Genomic DNA, 12,936 nt, shown 5'->3' on the forward strand with positions numbered 1-12,936 from the left:
GCATGGGTGAAGTAATTTTTAAAAATAACAGTTACTTCACAAGATTCTGAGGTTTGGGGGTAGTATAGGAGATTTAACAAAACGTGAGACTCCAGGCTGGAAAAAGGAAGACTAGGAGGGGGTAGAAAATTTATTATATGGGCATTCTGTAGATGCTCCATATTCCCTGTGGTTTTGCTCATAACATTTAGAAATGTTATGTGCCCCTTGAGACTGATACACAAGGTCCAGTTTGCTTTACTCCATTTCCCACAGTGCATTTGAAATAAGCATTATAGGGAGAGCATTTTCCCTCCTTCTGGTTTCAGACTGTAGTGGAAGATATGTAATGAAATCTTAGAATATGAAACCCCAAACAGTGTCGTCTAAATCAAAGCAAATATAAAAAGTCGATGAGAAAGAAGGGCAAAGAGCTTTAACTGTACCAAACAAAAACTTGTAGAAATGCAGGAAATCTTATATAAGAACTCTGCTGAGAATAAAAACCAAAGGAAAAATACAAGTTGATCCAATCATTCATCCACTTTTTGGTTACTCCATTGAGGAAGGAACAGCATAATGAAAGAGTCCACATTGGCTCGGAACACCAAACGAGGAATGTAAAGAAAGACTTGGGTGTGAGCTCCTTTTCTATGGCTGAATTCTGTGCTTAACTTTTTTCAAACTACTCTGTTGCTCTGAAACTCTGGCTTCCTGATTTGTAAAATGGAAAAAAAGCTCTGGAGGTTTTGTGATGTGAAAAATCCTTTGTGTTGCTTCTTGACCTGGGGCACGCAGCTGTGAGCCCCTTAAAGGAAAGAAGGAGGTATTGCTCATTAAGTGAGGAGAGAATCACACACATCATGGCATGTGATACACACAGTGGTGCTTAATAAATGTTTACCAAATGAAGGTGCAGTAAACCAATTACAATCTATCACTAATTTGAATGCGGTCTTGGATAAATCACATTTTATAGGCTTTGTATAGGCTGCTTAGGGAATTAGCAGGTAACACCAGACCTCTAGGGGTCTTTATACAGAATTCTAGTGTGGCAAGTTTCAAAAAATGTGTTTAGCAGTGGCTCACGTCCTCCCTTCCTTCTTTTTCTTCTTTTCTTCCTCCCTTCCTTCTGTGCATTATGTAGGAATTAAGAAAAAGGGACTGAACTCTGCATCCAGGTCAACTAGGAGAACAGTAAACAGAATTCACGTGTGAAGAAAGGAAAATTGAGAGTCCAGCAAGAACAGGAAATTAGGCCACGGGTGCCCAGAAAATGGAAGCCCTTGGAAATATGCAGAAATCTTGAGAGCATTGGAGTCACCAGAGACACGTGAATGAAGGCAAATTTATCTCAGTTTTACATGACCTGCAAACTATTGCTGACCACTGAGCTTCCATGCCATCATTACCACTCTCAGAGTCTTGAGTTCAACGTGAGTGATTCTTAGAATATCAACACAAATCAGGAGCGAGAGGGCACGGGGAGAAATTGAAGAGAAAACAACTTCCATGGGGCGTGTGGGGGAAGGCTCAGAAGAAGAGAGAGAGAGAGGGAGAGAGAATTTTCTTCCACTTAATCACAAACTGGCTTTTTAGAATTAGGGTTTTTTTTCCTGCCGCCTCTCTTTTTCGCCCTCAAACTCACTCTAGCACTGTCAAATCCCACAACCCCTGCAAATGAGGGTCAATCTGGACGTGAGGAGTTTGGGGGGGTATATTTGTAATATGCTGGAGCCAATTCTTATTGGAAATTGCATGTACTTGTTCCCAAGTCCATGTTCAATGATGTCCAACTGGTAGCTTGAAATCCAGCATGGTGGGGGTATTCATACCAGGGGAATGGAAATTTAGTGTTCACTAAAAATAAAAAATCAGGTCCCCAGTCCCCTCCCATAATGTACCAACACACCACTGGACTTACCTCTACGCTTGATGGGCAGTCATTTAAGGTTGCTGTGCCTTCCTTCGAAATTCATTTCGTTGTTACCACGGGGAAAGGAAAACCGGGAGCCAGGATCAGGCCAGAAAGGAGTTTTGTTGTTTTTTTTTTTTTTAGCTGGGAGGTTGCCATTCCAGAGGCAGGGAAGTGGTTTGAATAGAATACCAAGCCTGCTGCCATGGAAGATATTCAATAAAGAACCTATGGACCTAATGGAAATGACCATCTGAGCCATAATGTTGACTTCCTGGATATTCCTGGAAAGCCTTAAGTAGGATCACTGATTTGTCCCGGTTTACCTGGGACTTCCCTTGTAGCATTACACATCCTGGGGAATCCTGGTCCTGGGCAAAACTGGGTCGTTGGTTATCCTACTTAAAATAATTCTCTGACTCAACCTCCCTGGGGAAAGACTTGATAGCTGTTTCTTCATTCACTTTAACAAACTCTTACTGAACAGCTGGTAGACGTGGGCCCTGGGCTAGCGATGTGCGATTGACTACGACAGGGTCTTAGCTCTGCAAGGACGCACCCAATCCTCTACCTTCGCCTCAGGTAGTTAAAGACAGACGTCTGTGTTTCAGAATTGAAATTTCTTTTCTCTTCAGAGTCACATGTAGAAGAAGGAATGAGAGAATCATCTGGATACCGAAACATGCTTCATCCAATTGTGGGGGAATTGCGCTTTCTTTACCTTGTATCTCCAGCTATGGTTCCTCAACATAGAAAAGTTATGGAGGACGAGTCACTGTGGCCACCGTCTCCCTCCCGAGAGCCCTCACGCTATACTGTTGCCCAGTGCCTTTTGAAATAAAACCTGATGGGTTTTCACAGCCTAGGAGTCCATTTGCAAAAGAAAGCTGATGACAGATTCCTGGCAGGTGGTGCTTATTATGGCTGAGAATCAATGTCTCTGTCCCGAATGGAGGGGACAGTATCACAGTTATTCTCTTCTGGGCTTTCCTGCCTCGTAGCTCTGAGCTTCTTTATGAGACGGTGCCAATTTGGAGGCAGAGAAGTGTTAGCAGCCACCACGTCTGCGTTCTAAAATACTGAACAGTGCCTGACCGCTGGCTGGAGGTTCCTGAAGGCCAGATGTTGGGCTTCTTCATGCCTGCTTCTGGCTCCAGCTCAGGATCTGGCTGAAAGAGGTCTCATGGTAGTTGTTTAGCTAATAGATTTGGATGAGAAAGTGGAAAAAAAAAAAAAAAGAATTCAGATCATCTTACTAAGTGTAAAGTGTGATCTGAAAAGTACAAGACACAAACATTTTAGTTACAGTATGGAACCGTTGCAGGCTGGAGAAATTGTAGGGAATATATGGTGAATCCTGTTGGATTTGTCTTCTGCTCTGACTTCACTAGGTTTCCGTACAAGTTACTTCAGATGCAAAGATTATGGGGCACCTGGGTGGTTCAGTTGGTTAAGTGTCTGCCCCCGGCTCAGGTCATGATCTCAGGGTGGACTTCCTGCTCAGCAGGGTGTCTGCTTCTCCCTCTCCCTCTGCTTCTCCCCCACCTTCTACCGCTCGTGCTCTCTCTCTTAAATAAAATCTTAAAAGAAAACGATGCAAAGATTACCGTCCTCTTGTTTAACCAGAAGACAAGCAGGCACACACAAACTCCTGTGCAGAAATGTGGAGTATGAAGCTGCACATGTTTAGCTCCCCGGAGCTACTGTGCATCCTGCTTCTTTTGGGTGGGACTTAATTTCTGCGGGTGAAAGGTCGGTTCTCAGCTTCAGTTCTCAAATTCAACACCTCTGTGGAATCCTATTACCATTCCCCCCTTCCCTGAATCCGGCAGATTTTGTTACGAAAGCTGAAGAGCTAGAAGTAAACACTCACCTGGGGACAAGGTGATTCCCTCGCCAAGTCTGTTCCAGGCTTGGTGTGACTCTCAAAAGCACCTCGAGAAGGCCCTCCTATTATTTCCACTTACAGGTGAAGAAGCTGAGTCTCAAGGAGCTTAAGTGGTTTGCTGAAGATCACGTAGCTAGCAAGTGATAGAATATAGGTGTTTCAGTTCCCCAATCAGTGGTCATTCTACTGATTTTCTCCCACTTTCCACATGGGGACTGATAAAGTATATTTTCCAAAGAAGTAAAACCATGACTTTCTCATGACTATAAAATAAGAATGTGTCAAAGGTTTTCTGTAACTCACTAATTAATGAGGGAACTGGTACCATACAAAAACCAGTTTAAAGAGCACTCAGGGAGTAAGGTATTTAGACCCAGTGTTTGGGTAAGGTTGCTGGGTTAGATACAAAACTGGTTAATGTCCAACAGGGCAATAAACTATAACCCTTGGGGTTATCTGTTCTACTAAACATAAATTATTTACACCTCCACTAGACAAAAATCTGCAAATTAACCTCTGCCCCGAGAGATTAGTGAAATGGCTCATTCAGTAGGAAGTCAAGCCCAGCATGGCACACCGCACAGGCACCCTGTAATCTTTTCTGTCTATTTCCAAGTCTCAGATAATTTCAGATGGTTTCTGAGACACGACTTTTGGTTGAAATTGACACACACATAAGGAGAAAGCTAAGGGACTGATAGCATTCTCTTTACACACTATACAGTTTCCTTTCCTATACCGTATGTGATAAATTGTTATTGTTGACAAGGAATACACATGCCAGTTCAAAACCTTCAGGAAATCTGTCATCCGCTTTTTTTATGTAAAGATAAAGCTGTGAAAAGCTTTCACATTTGGTGAGAAAAATGCCTTGTGAAACACTATGTGATTACTACTCCAAAAGTCTTGTGTTCTCATAGTGACTCACTGAATTTCTACTTAATTGAAATTTTAAGGACAAAAAGCAGTTCTCTTTCTATATTAGACAAATAGTAGTTACCTGAATAGTTTTTTTCTGCAACAGTGGAAAGAGAGAACAGAGTTGGACTCACTGTTGCTAATTTGGCAACTTATTTAACCTTAGTTTCATTTTCTATAAACTGGTAATAATACTGAACTAAATGCATTCTTCAGTTTAAAAGCATTTTTAAGAGTCTTCTAATCTGTGCTGTAAGTAGCAAAATATTTAACCAAAATATAAATGGACCAATATCATGCTATTTTCTGGTAAGATCTCTTGGGGAATGTAATTTGCTTTGGCCCACTAGTCACGACGGATGAAGGTCCATCCATTTTAACTGCCCCATAAAGTTAGAGGTTAACTTATAGAAAGCTGATAAGGTGTGTGTGTGTGTGTGTGTGTGTGTGTGTGTGTTGACTTGATAGAGGACAACCTCAAATATTATGGTATTATTGTTCTGGACAAAGTTATTCGGTTTTATACCTAACTAGACTTTCTCATTTCTGCATTCATTTTCCTACTGTTACATCTTTCAAGTTTCAAGTGCTCTTCTTGTCAGCTCTTTTATTTATCGATCTCCTCCTTAAAAAATTAAGTAAAACTTTGCCTTATGTTTCCTATTTGTAAGAGAAGTAGGGTTTTGTCAGTTTGAGAATTAAACATTTAACCAACTAAACAGAAACAAAGAAAAACAATAACCCAAACCTGATATCAAAATTTTTGAAGAACAGTGTAGATTTTTACTGAATATTCTCAGAGACTGAATAGAGGGGATTATCAGGCCAAACTGACAAAATGTTCCCGATAAATTTCTTTGTGTCTCCCAAATCCCTGCCTAAATTCCCTCTCTCCCAACTCACTGCCTCCCAGGCCCCACCAGTCCCCAGGCTTTTCTGACCCTTCTCCCCTCCTGTGGCAGACACATCCCATGGTGACCCCCAAAGAGTTACACACGTGTATAATCCCCTCTCCGGGCGAATGGAGGGGAGGAACCTGTGACTTGCTTCTAACCAATGGGATATGGCAAAGTTTATGGGATGTTACTCCTTTAAATTATGTTCTGTTATATGGCAAAGGTGATGGAAGGTCATTCCCAAGATTATGGCTCATTATCTAAGACTCTGTTGTAGCAGATTAGAGGGACAGACTTTCCTACCCGTCTCTAAGAAGCAAGCTGCTCTCACGTGAACTGTCTATAGAGGGGGCCACATGGCAGGAAACTGCGGAGTCCTCTGGGAGCCAAGGGCCTCAATCTTATAACCATAAGGAAGTGAATTCTGCCAACATCCAAGTGAGCTTAGAAGAGGACCCCCAAGTTCCAGGAAGGAACATAACCTGGCTGGCCCCTTGATGTAGCCTGTGAGACCCTAAGTCAGCTCAGCCGGCCTGGACTCTAGATCCCCTGAAAGAGTGAGACATAAATGGCTGTGGTTTCAAACTGCTTGGTTTGGGTTAATCTGTTACCCAGCAAAACCCTCTAGCCCTCTTGGCTTCTTTCATTTATATTCCATAAACCACCATTTCCCATCAAAACTTAAGGATCTTTTTTTTTTTTAATTATTATGTTCAGTTAGCCAGCATATAGCACATCATTAGTTTTTGATGCAGTGTTCAATGATTCATTAGTTGTGTATGACACTCAGTGCTCATCCCCACATGCGATCCACACTTCTGAGAAACCAGGGAGTGTGTGTGTCTGTGTGTGTGTCTGTGGGTGTCTGTGGGTGTGCATCCCTCATAAATGGGCCATCTCACTATATTAATTCACTCATTCCCTTGGTAAAAATCTATTGACTAACAACCACTCAGATGCCAGGAGGCTGCTCTCCAATGTGTGTTTGCATTTCTGGTTCCACAAGCAAATGGCAGAAGAGTCATCGTGGTTTTTTCCCAAATCTGATCATATCAGTTGTAAATGTTATTGTAGATGATATAGTTAAATCTTACATAAACTGGAAGTGTAAAAAGAACATTTTTTTTCTATGAGAACCATGAAAAGGTTTAGAAAGAAACTGCTGTTATATTAAGTAGAATAGGGGCAAATAATAGAAATCTAGAAGGACATTGGCTCTGAGACTACTTCACAAGTATCTTTAAATTGGAGGATTTTTTTTTTTTGGCACAGAGCACATTGGTTGTTTATGTAAGAAAGAAGCTGTATAACTCACTCCGCAGACTTCTGCTCAAAAAAAAAAAAAAAAAGGCCTTGTCCTTATAATATGTTTGATGAATGAAAATGAGTATTTGGAATGTGTGTGCAAACTTTGACAACACACTTCCACTTTAATTGGCTTTTTCAATTAATTGATTGTGTTAGATAAAAAGATTCCTTCTGAATCTTCATTTTAACATTTTTTCCTCTGTCACAATAAGCTTGCATAAATTTCTATTCTGTTTTTAAGAAAAGGAATGTTTTGAGCTCACCAGCTGGAAGTCTTTTAGGAAAAGCTCTAAGGCCTTGTCATAAAGCTAACTCTTGAATTCTGTTTGTCTTAGAGCAGTAGCAAGAATAATTGAAAGTTTAAATGACAGGTCGGACAACAAAACAGGAAGGTCATCTCCAGGTAGCTCTTGACATGTTTTCAAATGAATAACATAACAGGGTTGGGAGATACTGTCATTGCCAACCTTGACAAAGAATTACTGGCTAGTGTGAATTAATTTATAAAAGGTAAATAACAAAGGACTCCCAGAAAGGATTTCCTTCATTCCTTCCCTCTCTTTTCCCCTCCTCCTTCCTTCCTTCCTTCCTTCCTTCCTTCCTTCCTTCCTTCCTTCCTTCCTGCCTCCTTCCTTCCCTCCTCCTGTAATCTATATAACCCACATCTGTCTTAAGGCATAATGAAATCCTGATGGCCAATACAAACACACAAAATGATCCTATCCCTGGAACTAAAAATCCAGATAACTGGCTTACCAGTGGGGACAGACCGTTTGGAACTGGGACATTCACTTCACTTTTGCTGTGGATTTATATAAAGAAGGGCTCGTGACTGTGGCTAAGAGCATTAAGAATCTGAATTTGGACACTGCTTGAAGGGGTGCCTGTAATATTTCTATTCTATTCCTAGGCAGGCCTTTGGAGAAAACAGATACGTCTCCCAGCCAAGAGAATATTCAAAATCCTGCTCCAGAATCTGCAGGTAAGGGGAGGTTAGAAAGTGGGGAAAGAGCCTTGTAGGCGATTTGTTTCTTTAGGAAGACTCGAGAAAATGGCCCCCAGACAAGAGGGCCCCTTCCTTGGGCTCCAAGCTCTTGACACTTGTCCCTTCTTGCTTTGGCTCACCTCCAACCATGCACCTCCTCTGCAAGGCCCGGGGGACATGCCCACCCAGAACCTGCATCTCCCCTTCTAGGCCACACTCCTGGCAAACATGTCTTCAGAATCAAACATATCTTCAGAATCCCTTGTGTAAGCCTTTCCCCCGGGTCATCTTCTCCAGGGTTGACTGTGATGTCTGTGCCTCCCTGATCCTGAGGGGTGGCTGTGTATAGGATGGTGTGGAAAGAGCTCAGTGGTGTGAGCTGGGGTGTCTACACGTGTGAGTACAAGGCCCTCCGAGTATGGTACCGAGACAGCTGTGGAGAGACTATGGCAGCCACAGGCCAGGGACTGCTCACCACATTTTGATGTAGAACTCTGAGGAATCCATGGTTTGTACATTCAAATTTGGACATTCGAGTCCTCAGGAAGGTATATTTATCATGGCATTAGAATAGGGCACACAGACTTTATTTAGCAGCTTGTTAGCTTAATATATAAGTTTTACATATACTTTTATGTAACTAGTATATAGGTCTTCACTGCACTTTGTCCCAGCCCCTGCTTAGAGCTGCATTGCTGGTAAAAAGACAAAACAGTATAACCCTGATGGCAAACTGGCAGTATCCGTCACAATTATAAATGTGTCTTCTTCGGCTCAGGAAGTCCATTTCTGGGAATTTATTCTACAGCGTAGAACTCTGACCCACCATCTATAGCAGTGAGCTGTGAAAACCCACTTAGTACCTACAGAAACGAGGCCAGGAAGCCAGCTTGCTGTCTACAAGTCAGACATGGAGAAAATCAGGTCACCATCTCTCGTACCTGGTCCAGGAAAACAAGCAATAATCTCGGTAACAACTGGCCCCAGATGATCAGGCCTTGATTAATCACAGACAGCTTCTCTAATTCTCGTCCCCGATTCCAATTTAGGGCCAACCTGAGAAAACGCAATACGCACCGCCAGCCACTCACACGGGGTGCTACCCCTCTAGCCGGCCTGCCTGCAGCCTCCAACCAGGGCACACCTAAGCCCTCCCTTTCCCCACCGTAGAGCTGTCCCGTTCCTCTGCCAACACACGTGATGGCAGCTGGCCCCCTTGCCGTAGCAATCCCCAAGTAAGGCCCCTTTGCCTCTTCTCATCTGAGTGGTCTGGTATTATTTCCACGGTCGCCACAGCTCTTCTGATCTCCCTAATTCTCACATCGAACCCAAAGGCAACATTTTCTTGCTGAAAATGATGACTCAAAACATTTGTGTCTTTATTATTTGGTTAATATATTAAATGCGATTTAAAGTTTTCTGAGGCAGAGTGAAAGGATTATAAGTATTGAATGTTGGGACTAGGGAGTACATATATGGGGGTTTTAATTCTTATCTATCAGTTCTTTTTTAAAAGATTTTCTTTATTTATTTGACAGAGAGAGAGAGAAAGAGAGAACACAAGCAGGGGGGAGGGGCAGGCAGAGGGAGAAGCAGACTCACTGCTGAGCAGGGAGCCCCCCATGGGGCTCGATCCCAGGACCCTGGGATCATGACCTGAGCTGAAGGCAGACGCTTAACCTGAGCCACCCAGGTGCCCCATAAACTAGTTCTTTATGAAACTTTTTTCATGTGAGTTTTCTTCTTGCATAAACTTGACGGATGTCTCAGTCCACTAGTGTGATTATAGATATTCTGGAAGGAGGGCAGCACTTGAAGAAGCAACACTGGCTGGGGGGTCAATAACCTCTCCGGTTTAAGGTCTGAGTTTGGAACAGCTGAAGGTTGTTCAAGTACACTTGCAGTTTTCAGTTTTACCAGAGGATGGTGCCAATACCTCTCTGGTAGGTTTGGCCAAGCCACTTTGGGATCCTCTCGGGCAGCACTGGAGAGACATGGAAAAGACTGGTTACTTATGCTCTTCACCAAATTGAGGTTTTTATTATTAATTCAACTTTACATGTAGTTAAAAGTGAGTATACACGTATAATGTCTTTCAGAACCACTTATGCCAAAGAAATCAGACAGCCTGAAATGAATGGAGGGCTACTTATTTCCTATAAATGTACTCACACTTTATATTTAATTTATACAACTTCCCCAAACCAGTTTTTACAAGTGAGATCTTTTGAAATTTCCATTTGCTTGCCATCTGCTGCATTGTAGGCCAGCCATTTAATATTAAAATTTGTTCAGAAGCTGTCCTCTTTAACGCACGTCCTGGCTCAGCAGGGGGCTTCCTCTAGTTGGGCTGTTTACACCTAAGCTGGGAGGCAAAATGGAAGTCCCTTGTCTGTCTTCTCTGTCTTCATGATGGAACTGAGCCAAGAGCATGGTCATCCCTTTGTCTACTCTTCTTTGACTCCACTCATTTGTTCAATGGTGTCTTCTGAACAAGACTGGTTGTAACATGTCTGCCCTGTGTCTAGGAGACTCAAGGGCTGTTTGAAGGTGGCAGGCTGCTTTGCTCAGAAACTGTGATTCTCTCTTGGAAGATGACCCCAAACTCACTGATATTTCTACTCAAAAGCAACCATAATCAACTCACAAAGACTGTTCTGAGATAAACAGAATCCATACCTACTGAGTCCATAATTGGTGCCAAGAGCCCAACTCGAGGAAGCACCCTGATGAGCTGGATGTGCGTTAGAGAGTGGGGCTTCTGAACAAGTTTTAGTAGGAGGTCTTAACATGCCATGAAGTGGGAATAGGAAATTTACAAAGTAACAAAATAAGGCTGTCATATGGGTTCACTATCCCTTATCTGAAATTCTTGGGGCCAGATGTGCTTGGGAATTCAGAATGTTTTGAATTTATAAAGCTTGTATGGTGTATATACCATGTATTATGCAATGCCTGAGAAGGATCTAAGGCAACTCCCTATAATCAAAACGTTAGTATTTTTTCAGAGAAACATGAATATTCACATTAAGCGGGATAAATAAAGACTAACTGGCCTCTTGTCAGGGTACAGGTCAGATTTGGCCTCCAAATGAATTAGGAAACAAAACTTTGGTTTATAGGCGTTTTTGGATTTGGGGAGTGCAGGCAAATTATCATGGAATTGTAATTAAGTGCTTTCCATGTGCTATTTCATTTAATGCTCACAAATGGCCTATGTTAAATATAAGGATATAAGAATAGAGGGAGTGGGCGTGTCAGAGTGGTTAAGTAAGTTTCCCAAGGTCACACAGCAGAGCCAACATTCAAACTTAGGCCTGATTCTAAAAGGCAAAATATTACATTGCTTCCTATGTTTAATCAAAATGCTAAATATTCCCAAATAATAAAAATGCTTTAACTTCCTTGCCAACTTTTGGCTTTTCACCCATATTCTGCACTATTCTCTATTTCCCTGGTGGCCCATGAGAAAGAATAAGATGGCATAGTGAACTATTCCACCGTAATGGATAGAGGTAAAGCCTCTATCTGGCGTCTGCACAGAGTAGGCTCGCCTGCTCAGGGAGAGAGCAGGGCTGCAGTGCTGAAGAGCAAACTGTCAATGCTCCAAACGTGAGATTTTCCAGTGGTTAGAGATTCCTGTTGTGCACTGGGTCCGTGCAGATGATCAGCCCTGACGTCATCGGCAATGTGATCCAACATCTAATTAATGTCTTTGGCCTCCTTTTGCAAATTTTGCACCAGCCTGGTCTCCCATAAAGGGATTCTGCTTCTTTGAATCGGTCTATCAGAAGTCACTTGGCTCAATAAAGTTGTCAGCAGGGAGCAACCCTTGGCTTTTTTTCTGTACATTTTCTCATGATGGGAATGAATTAAGATAATCATATTTTAAAACTGTGCTTTCAAAGTAATTCATGAGCCATGTTCCTTTTTTTGCATTGTAATTATCCTTCTTCTCTCTTCCTTTATGTCTTCCTCTCTTCCAAATTATAATCCTATTTATATTCTAAAGTTTAGAGGCTTACAGTCTTTTCTTCCCCCCCCCCCCCGCCCTGATGTTTCTTTCTTGTAATGAAACCAATAGCTTAGCAATTGCATGGGCAGAAATCTCTTTTTATATTCTTGTAAAAATATTACAAGTCACAATAAACTGTGGAGCATTTTAATGGATTCTTCCCGTGATCTTTTATAGACTTTCAATATCTGTTAGAAAAATGATTCATCTATACAGACGTACATATATCTATATGTCATGCTTAAGGTACTTAAAAAAAAACCCTTGACTTATTTTTACAAAGGAAGATAGCAGATACAGGCAGTCATGCATTTGCACACCTTGCTTCCCAACTGTCCATAAAATTTCCATACAATAAAGTGTGCAAATCAGAAGTGTTTCATTTTGCTAAGTGCATGTTATCTTTGTAATAGAAACCTTTATCAAGATAGAACTATCCTGGGCGCCTGGGTGGCTCAGTTGGTTAAGCGACTGCCTTCGGCTCAGGTCATGATCCTGGAGTCCCGGGATCCAGTCCCACATCGGACTCCCTGCTCAGCGGGGAGTCTGCTTCTCCCTCTGACCCTCTTCCCTCTTATGCTCTCTCTCTCTATCTCATTCTCTCTCTCAAATAAATAAATAAATAAAATCTTAAAAAAAAAAAAAAGATAGAACTCTCCTTGGGCACCTGGATGGCTCAGTTGGTTAAGCGACTGCCTTTGGCTCAAGCCATGATCCTGGAGTCCCGCGATCGAGTCCTGCATCGAGCTCCCTGTTCATCGGGGAGTCTACTTCTCCCTCTGACCCTCCCCCCCATGCTCTCTCTCTCATTCTCTCTCTCCCAAGTAAATAAATAAAATCTTAAAAAAAAAAGATAGAACTATCCTTCCCGAAAGTTCTTTGATGTTCTTCCTCAGTTCTCTCACTTTAAACGCTTTTCTGATTTTTTTTATCATAGATTAGTTTTGCTTGCTCTAGAATTTCATATGTATACACATACATACAAACGATAAGGTGTGTGCTCTTTGTGTAAGGCTTCTTTTATTCAGCACA

General features: G+C 42.0%; 1 long non-coding RNA gene across 3 annotated transcripts in view; it reads right to left on the bottom strand.

Moving 5' to 3' along the window:
* LOC112825069 (uncharacterized) overlaps window positions 1–12,936 on the bottom strand; it is a 74,742-nt gene that overhangs the window by 54,093 nt on the left and 7,713 nt on the right. For all 3 annotated transcript variants that reach the window (XR_012380285.1, XR_012380286.1, XR_003208611.2), the window contains 2 exons: window positions 9,826–9,873; window positions 1,904–3,092 (listed from right to left, as the gene is read on the bottom strand). This is a non-coding gene — a long non-coding RNA (uncharacterized lncRNA). The remainder of the gene's footprint in view (window positions 1–1,903; window positions 3,093–9,825; window positions 9,874–12,936) is intronic.

Source organism: Callorhinus ursinus, unplaced genomic scaffold (genome assembly GCF_003265705.2).
Source record: "Callorhinus ursinus isolate GAN/ISIS: 27379988/994484 unplaced genomic scaffold, GSC_fseal_2.0 scaffold12, whole genome shotgun sequence".
In the NCBI taxonomy this organism is placed as follows: domain Eukaryota; kingdom Metazoa; phylum Chordata; class Mammalia; order Carnivora; family Otariidae; genus Callorhinus; species Callorhinus ursinus.